The sequence below is a fragment of the Passer domesticus genome, chromosome 1, assembly GCF_036417665.1.
Source record: "Passer domesticus isolate bPasDom1 chromosome 1, bPasDom1.hap1, whole genome shotgun sequence".
Taxonomy (NCBI): Eukaryota; Metazoa; Chordata; class Aves; order Passeriformes; family Passeridae; genus Passer; species Passer domesticus.
In genome coordinates, this window is record NC_087474.1 from 83428531 (window position 1) to 83444311 (window position 15781).

General features: G+C 34.0%; 1 long non-coding RNA gene across 2 annotated transcripts; it reads right to left on the reverse strand.

Moving 5' to 3' along the window:
- Positions 1–3193: 3193 nt before the first annotated feature.
- On the reverse strand, positions 3194–15178 carry LOC135288500 (uncharacterized). 2 transcript variants are annotated; one of them, XR_010351568.1, is made up of 6 exons: positions 15085–15178; positions 10998–11161; positions 7786–8031; positions 6153–6261; positions 5164–5203; positions 3194–4838 (listed from the first exon to the last, which is right to left on the reverse strand). It is a non-coding gene; the product is annotated as an uncharacterized LOC135288500 (long non-coding RNA). The 2 variants fall into 2 exon arrangements; XR_010351575.1 differs by lacking the exon at positions 5164–5203.
- Between the last annotated feature and the right edge of the window lie 603 nt (positions 15179–15781).

Consider the following 15781-nt stretch of genomic DNA (forward strand, 5'->3'; position numbering starts at 1 on the left):
CATGTAATCACGCAGCAGCTGCTTATGTAAATGATCACATTTCTATACGAAACACAGAGGAAAAGAACTCTAAATTGATATGTGGTTTGCATGGTAAGTCCCTGTCTTTTTGCATAGTGCAACAATGATCAAAATGTCTGTGTTTCATTTGCACAGGAAGCAAGAATGACAAGGTGAAGGAAAGGCTGCTTTCTTCTGGTTTCAATATGCTATTTTAAATGTGGGTTTATCTTATCTTTTACTATTTTAGCTCTCTGATCAAGGAGCAGTATTACACATGTGTAGTAAAGGAGCCTCATCCCAGCTTTTCATCATGTTCAATTTCCTCCTTTTCCTCATGACAACTGTCATGTTTCTGTGCTTTTCTCATGCTTCTTATCTATTTGTTTGAGAGCATTTTTTGTGCAGGTTATCCAAATAGCATGTTATATAAAAAAATGTAGGGTATGTCTGGTTTAGAAATTGTTATATATAATTTTCTCTTCCCTACTGAACTGTTAGCACTAGCTCTTCGCACAAAGATCCCGTGTTCAAGGTTGCTGTATTGATTTTCAAAGCACTACATGCTTTGAATCTTGACTGTTTGTAAGATCCTTGCTCCCTCTTCTGAAATTTCTTTGCTCCATTGAAAACCAAAAGGTAAGGGCAAGCATTTTCAGTCATCTGGGGAAAATAGAGTTCTCATGAGAATTAGGCTAAAAATTCAGAACCCAGCCCAAAGAGCTGCCTTAACCTCGTCTATCTTCAAAACAAAATGTGAAGCCTGCATCTTTCAATTCAGATGCAACACCTCATCTTTACACTTTCATCATCACTGTGTACTGTGTTCAGTGTCTTCTTTCTGGTTTAGAAGTGGGGTTTTTGAAAGTGGGAGGGTTTTGTTGGGTTAGTTGTTTTTTTTCTTTGTTTGGGTGGTTTCACTTTTTTGAAGGAAAGCTAGACAAGTTTTATGGGGAACCTTTCTAAAATGAAGTATTTGAGGTATAAAGTAGTCAAGTGCACAAATCAGCTTCTCTGGGGAAAGCTGCGTGCCTAAATCAATGACAGGATTCCATAGACACACATGCAAGTAGATTTTACCTCTGGATAGACATTCTGTTTCAGGTTTTCTTAAGCGTTGTGGTTCTAAATTCCATATAAACTTCTTGATCAAATTTGCTGACTTGTGATCAAAACACTGTGAAGAACAGAAATACAAGGAAAGCTGACAGTAGGGATAAGATATGTAAAATTTAAGATTCATTACATAACTTCATTCATGTAGTATAATACATAGTCTCTGCAAACTGGTCAAATTTCTGTGTAAGTTATAATCAGATTGGAAAAAAGTTCAGCTAAAATTAGGTCATTAGGTAGTCCTGTAATTATTTCAATATGATGCAGACTATTTAATGCAGTAGATATATTTCATCCCTAGACAATTCTTAAGTGAATTTTTCATGGATATATTTCCATAATCATAGACTTAACAAGCATACCAGAATTGAAGATTCAAGAACATAGTAACTTTCATAAGGGGATTAGAGATTTCAGAAAAGCTTTTTGTTATAGATAACACCATTGGTTTTCTCCTATTCAAATTCTGCTGCATTTGCCTAAAGTGAAACTGTCAGATATTAAAGCAATTATTTTTTCTTATTCAGCAATATTGGCAGTCCAAAGGCTATGAAACTGGAAGAAAAAGAAAGCGGTGGGAGAAAATGACAGAAAATCAAAATGCAGAATGTAAGAAAGCAGCTGTTATTACTGGTGAGAAGGTGTTAGTCTTCCACAGGAGATGAAGTCTCAGAGGATGAAATGTAGAGAGGAAATTCACACACTGTTTAAATCAATGTGAAGATCTTGTCATACACTCTTTTAAAAATCGTATCATAATGTTGTCCACATTCTACTTCTGGGACCTCAGTACACCAATCATTCATTTAAAACATCCTTAACCAGCTTTTCATAGCATTATATGTTCAATACTACCTATCTTCAACTGTTCATCACATTTTTTTCTGATTCAATTATTGTTTTGGTATGTTTACATTTCTTTTCATAGAATCATAAAATCGTAGAATGGCTGGGATTGCAAGGGACCTTAATATTCATCTAGTTCCAACCTCCTTGGCACTAGCAGGGAACTTCCATTAGACAAGGTTGGTCAAACCCCCATCCAACCTATCCTTAAACACTCCCAGGCATGGGCCATCCACAGCTTCTCTGGACAAACTATTCCAGTGCCTCACCACCCTCACAGTAAAGAATTGTATTCCAATATCTAATCTAATCCTACTCTCTTTCAGTGTGAAGCCATTCCCCTTTGTCACTACATGTCCTTGTAAATAATCTCCCCTCATCTTTCTTGCAGGCTTTCTTCAGGTACAGGAAAACCACCAAAAGATCACCATAAGGCCTTGTCTTCCTTTAAATCCATTGCTCTGGTTTGGGACAAATCTGGGAGGGATACCATCATAAAGTCACCCCAGGACATCCATATAATTTATAAGCTTCACTTTCCTCAAAAAAAAAGATACCTTCCAAAGAAAGATGCGTGGAGGTGACTGTCACTTTATGAATTCATCATTTGAAAGATTTCATTCTTCTGTTCAAAGAAGCAAAAGCCTTCATTTGAAGATTTAATGACTCTGACATGATAATTGCTCTGCACACAATACTTTATTGAGCTACATGTAGGTCAGAGGAGATCTCAAAATTTCAAACACTTATACTAGGTACTAATTTCTGTTCCATATTATGCATTTATATCAGGTTGCACATATACAATTCTAGCTGCATAGTAGGACATTTTAATCTTCTCTGTCATGAAAGCTTTATTTCCCCTTTCCTCATTTAAACAGCGTACTACTAAAATTTTGTTACTCTGATGTAGGAGTTGCAATTGCTGTTCAAGATGACAATCAGGTCAATATCTCCATGGAAATTTGGGATAATGGAGTCTCTTCATAGCAGTACAATTATGTGAGTCAATAGATTTAATAGTCAAACTGCTAGTCCATTGAGACAGTATGCTTTTCATTGGCTTTTCTCCCCACCCCAAACATGGCAAGAGATTTACAGCTAGATATATTTCAGCTAATTAGTATCTTTACAGAACCATAAGAGTATGAAGGAACACATAAAATGCTGCACAAAAAAAAAAAAAACTTCTTAAAAGCAATGGACCAAAATTGCACATAAGTAACAGTTTATTTAGTATTTTAAATACCTCAAATCTTCTCTCGGATAAAAAAAGCAAAACTTCCCAAAACTTTACTTTGTTCTTATCTTTGAGAGACTTAAGGAAAATGTGTTGTGATAACATTATTGATTAGTTATGGAGGATTGCAAATCACACAAGAGAGAATATTGAACTGAGTAGAAGTTTTCTTTCTGTCATACACAGAACTCCAAGCTACAGTTTTAGATTACATGCAAGAAAGGAAAACAAAGAAACAAACAAAAACAACTTGAAAAGATAAACACTGACATTATCAGGATTATTCTGAAGAACATAATCATACACTGGAACTGCTACAGTTTCAAATTGGTAATATTGGTTATGGTAACATTGGTTATGGGAGAGGAAAAGTTATTTTGGCATAAAAAATTGAACTAAATTATAAAGATGGCTCTAACTAACAGTATTTTACCAGCCCAAAGTAAGGAGCATTACCAGTCTTTACAGATAGGAAATGACTGTGATACTGGTTTGGATTTTGCCAATTTTTTTCCCTTTTTTATGTTTTCTGTATTCTTCACACATATATTTGTAGTTATGTAGCTTATTGTATAAGTGGCTAGTTTTCCCAGTGTTTTTCCATGGCCTTTCCCTAGAAAGAAAGACAAAAATTCCAAAGCTCCAAACCCTGGGAGGTACAAGGCCCTGGTGTTCTTTCTGGGAACCAAGGTTGAGAACAACTCTTTGAGATACATTTCATGGACAAAGTACAGCTAGTGCTGAGGGGGGGGCTCCAGAGAAGGGGCTTGACCAGGGGGGGAATTGCATCACCACTTGTGCTCCTAATTGGTGCTCTTTATCAATTATCCTAATTTCCTAATACCTATAAATGTGTATTCATCATGGTAGAGGTGGGCTTTTGTGGACACCTTTCCATAACTGCCCCTGAAGGCTTTCTTTAAAGATCCTCTTTTATATTGCCTTCTTACTAAAATTTTCTAGAGTTTCATTTCCAGGTTGGGAAAAAGGCAGCAACTGGTACTACTAAAAGAAGTAGTTATGAGGTTTCAAGCACGTGAAATGCAGATATATCTATAGTGATCAAGATAGATACTGAGCTCTCTAAATCTAACCAACATTAGCATTCTAAAATACATTCTAAAATGTATCAATTGTAGTAAGCCCAAATTTAAAATTTCAGAATTAATCCCTTGTTTTCAAAGGGGGAGGGAAAGTGAGATAATCATATGTTGTCCTCCTGCCATTGAGTCAGACTGTCCTCCAGAGAAATAATCATTGGTGATGGTGCACACAGTGATAATATTTGGTCTTCACAATTTTCTATTGCTATCTGCACATTATTTACCTTATGTTCCCTACATGCCAATACAAGCACACTTAACTTTTATTCTTCCAGAACCTAAGTATTCTGTAATTGGGAAAAAACCAAGGACTAGTAACATCATGCATTCTCTTGGCACACTATAATAATTAATTTTCTTCTTTCAAATAGCTTGGAAGCTGTGTTTATCCTGCTCAGTTGACATTATTAGTGCAAGCAAAATAAATTTTATGCAATCATTCTTCATATTTTCACTTCTTTTTTGAAATCCAGTGTAATAATATGTTTCATTTTTATCTTTCCTCTGTCAAGTTTGGCATCTGATTTTAAGTCCTGGGATAAAAAAAGGAAAAAACAAAACATGATGGTGGAGAACAAATAGAATAAAATTAGTTTGAATGAAGAGAAGAAAAATGAGGCCAAAAGAGACCTGTCCAATTATACACTTGAATTAATTTATGATACATTTCTGAATGTCATAGCAAGATTTCAGATACCAAAATCTTGCTATGACAAGAGTCAAAATATGTATCTAATACATGAAGACCTACTGCAGCTGTTTCTGTCTGAGTCAGTCTTGTAAGCCAAGCCGTGTGGTCTGTTATTCCAACAGGAAAAGAAATGTTTGCTCAGGAGGAGTATTTTTAACATTACATACCTGCATCTGCTCGGGTTGTTGGAAGTACGTTGGTCACCCGCTGGAAGCAAACACCATAGGTAAACAATATTATTTAGTAATCAGTTACTGGAAATTGGGCATGGAAACTTTTGATTTTTTACTACTTTATCACATATTTGTTTTTCTTGTGGTAAATAGACATATTTCCCAGATCTAAACCATGCCATTCTTACACCATCCCAGTAGATAATTTATACAAAGAGAATATTGTCATCAAAACTAAATATATGGGTAATTTGAGGACAGGGAGGCATGGACATGTATGCATATAGAAGTGCATATATGTTTTATAACATAAATGGTAATCTAGGGGGGGAAAAATTGATATAAGATCCAGATTTGCAGTAATATAAAAAGATAGCATATGTAGAAATTTATCTCACTATGGTGAATTAAAAGTACTCATCCTGTTATGAGTAGACTGGTACTGCTTACAGAGATAAATTAATCTTCACAACACTCTAATTTTACTTTATATCAACTCTAAATGAAGAAAACTTTACTCAAATGTATCTGCCCCTGAAAGACATGTGAAATATTATAAGATAAGAGATTCTTTTGGTAACTCTGTTCCACACCTCAGTAAAAGGGGGGCGACTCACTATGGCCACTAACATGACATTTTTTTGTTTGTTTATTTTATATTATTCTTGGTTTATTATTTCAAGATAAAAAGTTTGAACCCAAACATAAAATCAGGCGGTCCTTCCCTCTGTGTTAGAAAAACGCATGGAGTCCTCAAATGCAGGTGAAATGACTTAGGCAGTAAAATCTGGAAATATTAGCCAAAGCACATCATTCAGCTTGTAATTTTCATATATGCCAAATTATATGATTATGAACCTATCCCTAAAAATGAAGTAAATTTTAGAATTAACTTCAGAATAATTTCTGAATTCAGCACAGACAAATAGAAATAAGAAAAACATAAAATATAGATTAGTAGAATAATAAATCCTACAATTTACCTTGAGAGTCTGATTAAGCAAAATGGATCCTCAGTTGTTACACTTCAGAAGGTTTCAACACAGAGTGTGCAGGAGCTGGTTTGTCAACTATCTGAAACCTCTGTGCCATCTGCATACCATGCAGAAAAAAAACAGATGGCGCAGCATGAATGTTTTAAAAGCAAAATCTATTCTATAAATGGTGATAAAATTTGAATTGAATATTCTTCATCTTAGAGCTAGACTTAAGTATTTTTTCATATAAAATCTTTTGGTTCACTGGCATTTTTTTGTTTTATTTTATGTTATGGCAGTTTGCATAATCATAGGAAATACAGATGAGACAGTTCAGTTGCCAGGACTTTTCATTAGAAAAAGGAAGCTGTGGATAAGGATGTCTGCATCCAACATAATGCTAGCAGACACCCCGTAATTGTACAAACAACTAAAATGTAGTATTTGTGCCGCATGAAAATTGTTGTTGGATAAAAAAAATCTCTCCTAGTAAAGTTATTCATGCTTTTTGTTTGTTTTGGAGTTTATAGTTAGTGGGAAAGGGAGTAATACTCTACAAATTCTACTGCTTCCTATTTGAATATAATTTATTCTTATTAAGACATTTCAAAATTACACTAATTTATCATGAGCAGAAGTCAGCTCTGCATGTATATTATTGCAGAAAACTTTCAATTCCATATCTATCTGGAGAAAATGTCCTTGAATAATTAAACATCTGAACTCTTTGATTGGAGAAAACAATGTCACAAAGGGAGAGAAAAAGAACAGGCTTTTCTGAAACAAAGAAAAATACTAGTTGGCAAAGGAAAATGTAAGGCTAATCAGAATCTTAAACACTAAAAATATTCAAAGAATTCGCTTTGGGATTTGAATAGTTTATTTTGCTAAATAAAAACCATCCTTTTCCTAGATGTCTTGGGATTTGCTCCTGATGTTACCGTCTTGAGGTTTCAGCATGTTTGATTTGTCCATATATAATCAAAGATCATATTGTATACATCCCAATGCAGAACCTAACTACTTAATTTAAAGGAACGATTGTCATTGCCTGAATAATAAGTAATAGCCCATGAAGTCAAATTTCTGTTTCTTTTTTATCCTCCCATATCACAGAAATGCAATCTGAACATCTATCAGAACTAATTGCAACACACGCATATTGTTAGCTGTAAGATCAGCTGCAAGCCTTAAGCAATACAATTCTACTCAACTAGCCATTAGGTTTTGTTTTTATTGTTGTTTTAAATAATCAAGATTAGCTGGCAGCAGACACTATCACTGACAACTGTTGAAAAGAAATCAAATTACTATAGATTCTTTAACTAATGAATTAATTCAGACTGACTTCGATGTAATATTGCCATGAGATCTGCCAGCCTGCAGAATGACTGTAAATTATAGATGTCATGGACACAAAACCAATAAATAAATCACACTAGAAAATCAAACTGAGGTAAGTTTGCAATAACAAATTGGGGTTTGGGAAAGAAATAGTGAGAACTTTGCAAATCTACTTTTGTAAAATGTCTTAAAAGCACATAAATACATAAAAAATATTAAAAAATAAAACATACACAGACTGCTATGATTAGAAGGAATTGTTGCTGATAATAGGATAAAAAAAAATCCATCTTACTGAAGTAACTCTTGTTCTTCAGAAGCAGCAATAGTGGATACTGTTGTAGATTTACACACATTGTGCATGCATGAACTCTCCAGGTCTCAGACTTATTTCTGTATCTTTTAAATCTTCATGTTTCTTTTTAGCTGAGAGCACACAAGCCCCACCATGAACAGAAAGAAGTGGTGAATTCTGAAGGCAGGCGTAACAGGAAAGATGCCCAAGGTAGTGATCATTTTGATCCCAGTTCACAGCTTCCTTCTGTCACAAAAAAAAATTTGAAGAAAACCCAAACATTAATAATATGTTGGCCTCTGCAGAATTAAGGTGTAGGTGAGTTTCAGGGTATGGAATTTTCACATCTTTTAGGGATTGGAGTATCCTTATTCAATGAAATCTCTATGGCAATTCTACTGTGACTGTCCAAAGGTCACTCAAAGGTGATTTTTCTTACTGAACCAATAACAAACAAAAGAATGAGTTTTGCATAGTGTGTTGAATGAGAGTAAGCAAAAGAATTGCTGGAGTTAGATATCCCTTAAGGAAGATATCAAATAAGGAAGGCAAGGGGCAAAAGTAGATCAGGAAATATCAAGGAACAAAGAGCCAAACACAGGCTGAGTACTGAAACTTCCATTACAATTATTCCCTTTTGTTGCTACAACTATAACAGTACAGACATATGCATTTCCAATGTAGTAACAATTTGGATTTTATGGATGAGGTGTGACCCTGTCAAAGAAGATATACTTAAAGATTAATAATAGATGTATAAATAAATAAATTATTACATTTATTAGTGAAATATGTATACTACTCAGTTGGAAGATTTAGGAAGAAAAATTTTTAATTTTTCTTTCTTTCTCTGTAAGAAATGAAAATCACTAATAGTGGGGCCATAGGCAAGGAAGTGGACATGAATTTCCCATTAATTACATCAGCAAATGAAAATAGACTGTTATAATTTACTTCACACAAATATAATTTACTGTTTTGTTAGACGCTAAGAAGAGAGATCTTCACAGAATATACACAAATTCTGCAGAGATCTACAAAAAGCTGACTATTTCGCCATTTTTGCTTTGGATTATGCTTTTCAATTTTGTCATTTCAATCTTTGAATATTTTGCTATTTTCTAATTTATTCTACACCTTACAATGTTCTTTAAAAATCTTATTTTTCCAATTACTTCTTCTTCACTAAACAGAGGCTACTTTTTCCCCATACATTTGTTGTCTCCCAGAAAGCCTTTGGCACTTGCAAAATCTCCATATAACTCCAAGATGTCATTGAACATTGGCACAATTATACATGAACAGTTATTCAGCAAGGAATTTGGAGATGTATTTGAAGAATACATCCTTATGACCACATTGATTAATAGAAATTTAGAGAAGCAAATGTCATTTGCATCTGAACAAATATTACCTTTCCTGCACTGTTTGATCACTCCTTCTAACTAGGTGTCAAGCAGCTCATTTTCCCAGACTGACTTTGGGTTAAAGACATTATTTCATCCACTCATACAAAATTATGTCTGTAATTTTTACCTCTGCTTTTCTTAATTATGTGAGGTAAACATATGGCTAGAAGGAAAAATCCCAAAACAGCTGAGCCTATACTGAAAGTCATATTTTACCAGACTCCACCAATCAGTGGAATGTATTAACATGGATTCTTATAACAGGCAACACCTCACAAAAGGAATTATAAATGCTTGATCAAATGACATTGCTAAGAGCACTTTCAAAAGACACATTCATATGTTGACCCATGAGGGGTATATATGCAATAATCCGAGAAAAAAAGGCACAGCTGGCAGCTATTATTTTGTAGATTTATGCTGTTAGCAAAGCATTTTGAAAGAGTTAACTAGCTGACAGCTTTTACATCAAAACTTATATTAGGTCTTTTTTATATTACAAATGAAAAAAATAGCCCTTAGTTTCTTGCTTGCATAATTTTTGTGAACATACTCAGATCTATCACATAAATAGTCTTGATATACAGGGTTGCCTTTTGTATGACATTTCTAGAAATCAGATCTAATTTCAAATATACTACTTCAGGCCATCTAAATCTATTTCTTTATGAACAAACAAAAACACTTCATGCATTTTTTCTGTTCAAAGTTATACACACATTTTCCTGAAATGTAATTTTGCTTCCCCCTAAGACAGGTGAGTACAGAACAGTAGGTAGTTACTAAATTCCTTCTTAATAAATTTTATTTATGCCATTACAACTATACTAGCACAGATTGGAACTAAATTCAAATCCAGTATCATTCACTGAGAAGAAAATTTTTATCTGAAACAGATTTACAAAAAAAAGGTCTGCTTTAACTTTTGGTTTATATAAAAAATAATCAGAATTTTACAGCATTAACATCAGATTAGAATTACACTCAAATGAATCTTTACTCAATTGTTCGAAGGGTCATTCAGAAGGTTCTGTTTATGATGAACCTAAGGAACTCTTAGTTTTGAGATATTCTCAGGACTCCAGAAAATAAGTTTAATTAAAGACTTTGACACCAAAAGCCCTCCAACTGAAGATGCCTCAAAGTAAGTATCATTACATATATTCATTGAATTGCAAAATAACAGTATTTAAAATTTAATCTCAGTGTGCTATAGTGTAAAATGTCTTCGTTTTTAGATCCATCCATGATAAAATTGCTCCACTCTCTACACTTTTTTGAAAATGTCTCAGTAGCCTAAAGATTTTAGCTTTTATGTATTCTTCATGTATTTGTAGCTGTGTACACTGTTAAGTGCCTATGCATAACTTCTAGTGCTTTTCCAGCTTTTTTGCCTCAGTGAATAGACACATATTGGTGCATTCTTAAAATTTAGTTTAATCTTGTTAGTTCACCAAGGACTTTTTATTTTGCACCATGTAATCATAGACATAATAAAGGTAAGGCAAGAGATTGAGTGCAGAGCTCCAATAGGCCAGAAACCAGGGCAGAAATTATTTAACCAACTGTTCCTCTTATTGAAAAATATTGGCTAGATATTCTAATTGCCCAATCTTATAAAATTGTACTAATCTGATTTGGGGTGTGGTTTTTGCCATATTGTGTACCTGAAGGCTTTCAAAGAAAGGTTTGCTTTTATATTATAATTCTAACATTGTCTGGAAAGTTTGCATTCTATTTCCATTTCCAGGCATCATCAGCTTGTACTTACACTATGGTGCTTCTGCTTACCAAGTCACTTACCTTCCCTGGAGCATTTCCTTTTCCTGAAAACAGCTCATTAATCCACATTTGCTCATTAATCCCCATTTGTGCCCTCACCTGAGTTTTCAGGCTCAGCTAGACGACAGCAGTTAGGACAGGGCAGCAGAAAGTCTGTCTTCTACCTCTGTCCAGATGTTGTGCCCCTTAAAAAATATATATATAGCAGAAAATGCCCTTGGAGAATTAAATAAACATATACAACCCCAGCTACACTTACGAGACTTTCATGAAGGTTTGTGTTTGGCTTTTGCAGCACTCATTAGACAGAATAATTAGCTTTATTTCAGAATCTTAACATTCAGCAAAGGTATCCTGAGTAACTGTCTAAGAGAAGGATACAGACTTCAGTGAAAATCATTGCTAACTAATACAGTGTGATCTGAATTACCTCACTGAGTTAAACATCTCTATCAAATATCCTGCAGTGAGCATCCAAAAGTTTTTCTTTTCAAATATCTATGAAGTTAATCAATATAATATGCATTTTAAGGCAATCTGTTGACTTAAGTATTTTATGTTCTCCTAATTCTTGAATATTATTTTAAGCATCTGTGTCTCAGTTATTGCATCTGTCCCAATATCTATATTTGTGTATAAAAACAGATTTATACCTAAAGATCATATGATATCCCATATCATATCCTAGGTAAAAAGTGATATTCCTCATCCCTTTCACAGCAAATAAGGATCAATAAAAGAAGGCAATACCAGTTTATGAAAAAAGCCTGTCCTTCCACAAAGACATTATGCTCAAAGTCATAACAATCACGTTAAATGCATCATGGAAAATGGAGTGAAGACCTTAAGATAGGTAAAATGCATTTCTTTCTCATTGGGCAGATGGGACTAATGCTGGTTCTATTCACAATAAATTTTTAGACCTTTTAAATAGAATAGTTAATATATTGAAATTGTGATATTGGTGATATATACTGGGGATTTGGAACAAAGCTCCATATTTTCGGAAAGCAATAAAGAGCAGATTGCCACTGTTATTCATGGATATGCTTACATTAAGTGGTGTTGGGCTGTCATGTAAGAATTGAGTCACAGATTCTTCACATTTTCAGCTTTTTATTAAAAAATCAACAAATAGTCCTGCTTTGTTATCAGAAGACTAGAAAAGAGAGCAAAGCTTCTTCAAATATCTTCCTATGAATTGTGACTGTAAACCCAAGGCAGGTCGTCTCACATGGACACAGGGAGATAGAGTTCTGAGGCAGCTTGAGCACCCTCTGCCCACTTTTCCTCCCTGATAATGTTCTTCATGCAGAGCTGCCTATGAATTTCCTCTGCCACAGTAATTGTCCCAAAATAGCCCTTTGTAAATGAAATGAATTCTGTAAAAATTCTCTCTGTAATTTCTAAGAATCATTACATTCTTTCACTGTAATAATAATTAAGCCATACCATATATCCTTGAAATGCTTCTGGCTTGTTAGTTCAAGATATGAGGATAGGTAACAAGAGTAATCCAAAATATACAGGACCTTAAATAAAAGACAACTCTGGCCATTCCCAAAACCTTATACTATACCCATCCAATAACAGCCATATAGAGATTTCAACAGTAGAAATTCACTATGTAGTCATTAAATTTTTTTTCGCCTTCTCTGTTCCAAGGGAGTCATATGATTTGCTCATCAATGTATTCTATCTGATTGTTCAAGATATTAACTTTTAGGACAAAGTATCCTGTATATAATTAGAACCCATAGGAATATGCTTATTTTAATTGCTATAGCCTTATTACTAAAAATAAGTCCAGAGCAAATTTTTAAAAGGTTTCCTCTAATTTTAGGAAAAATTACTCTTTCAGAACTGGCATTGTACACTTATAGATATCTGCAGATTTACTTCACTTTTATTTATGTAGGCTAGAAATATTATTTTCTGTGTTCATGAAGGCATAGTTCCTACTTGTATGGCATATATCATATACTTGGAAATTGAACTAGATTTCTGACTTGTTTTCTTAGTTCTGAGGTGGACGCTGAAAGGTTGACATGACAATAAAATAGGGAAAATATAAAATAAACAAACAGTTGTTTGACTATTGTTTGATACTGATGCATCTATAGGCCACCTGGAAGCTTCTGTATCTGCATTATGTGTGTCTGAGACATGCTATGTAAGAATTATTATTGGTACAGAAACTGTGTTGGAATGGTACTGGAAGCAATATCTACATAGTGGAATCTGTATAGCACATGTAGCAGTGTGTTTCTGTAGCTATTTAACCTCTGCTGAAGGCTCAGAGAAATATTCACTTCAAAGACAATCCTGACTGACAAAATATTCCCTCTTTCCCTCCCTTGAAAACCAGCTGCTGTCATTCATAGAAGAAGCATCAGCTGTAGCTGTGAACTGTCAGCATATCTGGAACATTAAATACTTGGGAGTCTGATTCACAGTTACCTGTTAGCTCCTTTTCATTCCTAACTTCAGAGATTCTCTAAATTTTTGGCAGCCAAACCCAAGCAATCTCACACACAGGCTCTTCTTTTAGCTTCCTGTCTGAAATTCTTTTATTTCCTCAACTGTCCTTTTTGCTGATGTTTTGTCACAGAACTTACCTAGCTCCTACTTGGAATGGCAGTCTGTTTATGTGATGTGAGGCGAAAGGGCACTTCATTTTTTACGTAATGCAGCCAGAATATGCTTTTTTTTCTGTTATCTAACTTTTCCCTCATTATTCATAATACTGTTTTTGTATTTCATTGTTGCTTACAGGAAACAGTGTTTGGACTACAGTGTTTTCACAGCGGTTTCCACATTTCTTTCCTAATTAATAGCAGTAATCAACATGTTAAACATAAGGAATTTTTTATCCATGTACTTTAAAGTGTAGTCAGCAAAACTGAATTTCACCTATTATTTGGTATAGCCAGTCACTTAGTATCATGATCTCTTTCTGAAAGATTTAATTCCAGCTTTTATCACTTGTGAATATACTCAACTTCACAATACCTTTTACTACACACAGCTACCCTACATCTTTATGGAAAGGGGCCAGGTGTTCTTAACATCTTTTTCACCTGTCTTTCATTATGGTATGAATCCATAAGAAAGCATACCCTCCTATATAAAAGAGGTTGATATAGCATAAGAGACACATACTCGAAAAATTCATGCTTTTAAATAATCTTATCAGTATCTAATTGACTTCCAATGACAATGGCAGTTTTGGGATTCACAATTTGCTGACTCTTCCCAAATACATGATTACATATTGGGTCAAAGAGCTGTATTCTTTATTGAAGCTTCTAACTATTTATCTTGTGAAGAAATGAATCAGTTCTGGCCATTTTATCTACTCTTACTGGTTTAAAATATTAATACTTTTTTCTAAAATCTTCTTAAATTCATATATGATATCTTTCTCCATTACATTTCCTTCCTTTTCAAGGTAATTGGCTTGTAACTCATTTGTACTGAAATCCAAAACTATAATAATGGCAAAAGTTATGCTGGAATCAGAAGTCAGATTGGCATTTACAGAATCAAACTTGCTTCAAATATGAATGAAAATTCCACAATGTAGAAGTACACTAACTTTTAAAACACATTGTATTAAAAAAAATATTGTATAGCAAGTTTCTAAGTCAAGCACTAAAAAGTTCAGAAATGATAATTTATTCCTACTGCCTGCACAATTTCCTGTAGCATTCATTACCTGATATGTGACAGTTTGTGTTTGGTTTTTTTTAAAGGCTTTTGTCTTGTTACATCTTGTTCAGTTTTTTCTATCTTCCACAATCACTGCCCATCTCTAAGTGTTATTTGAAGTCTTTCACTGACCATAAAAACCATAAAATAACTTCTAAATATTTGCATAATGTTATTACTATACCTTGAGAATTCTTCATTTACAATACACCTACTTTCACCATAACCCTACAAGATAAAGTTATATTATTAACCATTTATGTTCCTTGAAAGATGCATAGGCTGACAAAATATTTTAAATGGTTTTAATCCTAAGCAGCAAGAGGGAATCCAAAGAAAACAGGAGCAAATTATTCAATGGTAACAGAAATCTGATTATAAGTTGTCTGAAAGATACCTTTCCCTGATGACCAGATGAAGTTTCACCTTGCCTGGATAAAGGATGGATGGTGCCTCCTCAGTGAATTACTGATTCCAGCCTTTCTTTTTTCTTCCTCATGTGGAAACTTCTTCGACGAAAAGAAACAAACAGAAAAGACTTAAGCACATGGATTTGCCTTCTAAAGCTTCACAAAATGGATTTACACCAGAGATGAACAGTCAGCTGAAAGGAGTTCATATGAAGAGATAGCTGGTCATTAGTATTTGTACCCCTCAAAAACTAGTTCTCCAGAATACTCTAAGTTGCTTCAAATTGTTTAATGGCAAAGAATCAGCAGGAAAATTCAAGATTCCAAAGGAAATTATGGACTCAAGTTTATCTATACTTTAGAAATATGTAAATTTCAGGAGAGATAATTTCATGGCCTGTCATAAACAAGTGTCTCAGGGAGAGAAAGAAAAGGGTGCAGACTCTTGACTCTTGACTCTCAGTTTGGACTATGGTTCCTAATGGGATGGTACAAGACTGGAAAAATCTGTGCAAAGGCTGAAACAAAAAGGCATGACCAATAGCCTTACAAAGAACAGCATTTTACTTAAAAACCTTCTAAAATAAAATATTCCTTTTGGAAAATTGTGATAAAGAGCTTGTCTCTGGAATAAAATGCTTCATCCATTGGTTAAAGGAAATATATTTTAAAGTCTCCTCTATT